Source organism: Mandrillus leucophaeus, unplaced genomic scaffold (genome assembly GCF_000951045.1).
Source record: "Mandrillus leucophaeus isolate KB7577 unplaced genomic scaffold, Mleu.le_1.0 Scaffold48, whole genome shotgun sequence".
Lineage (NCBI taxonomy): Eukaryota > Metazoa > Chordata > Mammalia > Primates > Cercopithecidae > Mandrillus > Mandrillus leucophaeus.
The window spans coordinates 1,206,394-1,208,552 of record NW_012105142.1 but is presented as its reverse complement, the minus strand read 5'-3'; positions in this window follow the sequence as shown (position 1 = coordinate 1,208,552).

The window sequence follows — 2,159 nt, the reverse complement described above, 5'->3', positions numbered from 1 at the left end:
ATGTAATTCCAGAGTCAGGAATAATAATTATATGAGGATAACATATACAATTCTGTAACAAAAATAAATAACCTATAGGAAATGGGTGACTTTCTAACAAAATAGAAAATGTCAATGTGGCCTGAAAAAAGAGGTTGAAAACTTGAATAGACAAGACCCATGAAAGTTCTGGCATGGGGTTCAAAGGTCACAAAGGACATTTGGACAAGAAGGGTACACAGCCAGATTCTTTCTCACTTTTAAAGAGGGGATGACTCCCAAGTTCACTTAGTCTCAGCCATAGAATAGGGAGAGCCCCAAGTTTTAGGAAAGCTAGTCCAACTGTCACACCAAAATAACAGAGAATGTATCCGTTTTCTATTACTACATAACAAGTTACCACAAATTTTGCAGCTTGAAACAACACACGTCTATTATCTCAAGGTTTTGTGGATCAGGAGCCAAAGCACAGGTTAGCTGGGTCCTCTCCTGTCTCACAAGGCTGCAATCAAGGTATCAGCCAGGCTGCTTTCTCATCTGGAGTTAGGAGACCTCTTCCAAGTTCACGCAAGCTGGTGGCAAAATTAAATTCCTTATGCCTGGGACTGAGGCCATTAACTTGTAGAGGCCACCCCTCTCTAGGCGATTCACAGCATGACCGTTAGCCTCTTCAAGGCCATCAGAAATCATCTCTCCAGTTCCTCTTTCAAGAGTTTTTTGGCCGGGCACGGTGGCTCACACCTGTAATCCCAGCACTTTGGGAGGCCAAGGCAGGTGGATCATGAGGTCAAGAGATTGAGACCATCCTGGCTAACACAGTGAAACCCCGTGTATACTAAAAATACAAAAAATTAGCCAGGGGTGGTGATAGGCGCCTGTAGTCCCAGCTGCTCAGGAGGCTGACTCAGGAGAATGGTGTGAACTCGGGAGGTGGAGCTTGCAGTGAGCCGAGATTGCGCCACTGCACTCCAGCCTGGGCATTGCAGTGAGCTGAGATCGCGCCACTGCACTCCAGCTTGGGCGACAGAGCAAGACTGTCTCAAAAATGAAAAGGGGGGGGTTTCACCTGGTTTAAGTCAGACCCACCTTGATATAATCTCCATTTTTGTTAGCTCAAAATCAGCTTATTTGTGACCTGAATTACATCTGCAGAATCCTTTTGCTTTTGCCATATAGCCTTGCCTAATTACATAAGTAGGAGTGGCGTTTATATTCATAGGCTCATCCACACTCAAGGGGAGGGGCTCTGCAGGGCATGTTCCTCAGGCAGTGGGAATCTTGGGGGCCATCTTAGAATTCTTCGTACCACAGTTTAAAAGGACAGGATCTGGGCCAGGCATGGTGGCTCACACCTGTAATCCCAGTGCTTTGGGAGGCCAAGGCAGAATGATCACTTGAGGTCAGGAGTTCAAGATTAGCCTGGGCAACATAACAAGACCCCATCTCTACAAAATACGTGTTTTGTAAATTAGCCATGAGTGATGGCACACACCTGTAGTCCCAGTTACTCAGGAGTCTGAGGTGGGAGGATCCCTTGAGCCTAGGCATTTGAGGCAGTGGTGAGCTATGATTGCATCACTGCACTCCAGCTTGGGCAACAGAGCAAAACCCTGTCTCTTAAAAAAAAATTTAAAAGAATGGGGCCTGGTGATAATGGTTAACATACGGCTTTTGTAAACTTTGACAGGAGGCACACAAGGTGAATCCCAGGGTCAGCTAGGCTTTCTCCCTTAGAGGCTTTTCCAAACTGTGGCACAGGAAAATGGAGCCCAAGCAGAGTATGGCAGGCTTCCTGGAGGAAGCAGATTTGAGCTGATAGCTGCTAAGGTGGCTGGGATTTGGCAGGGGGTTGGAGGGGCAGAGCACCAGAGAGGAGGGAATTACAATAATGAAAACCTAAGAATTTCCCATTGGGTCCTCGGTCAGTTCCTAGCCTGCAGAGGCTTAGCAGGGAGCATTCTGGTCAGTGGCAGAACTGAACAGAAATTTCAGAGGTTACACAATCCCGAGGAGACTTTGGAATTTGGGTGCAGCTGGGACTGAGAGACCATGGTGAATCTCCCAGGCATTCAGCCTGAGACTCTAGAGAGGCTATACCTTATTCTGGGAGTAGAGGCTGTTATCCAAATTACCTGCCAGAAACAAATGTAAATCTGCTATGAAGGATGATAACCTTATTC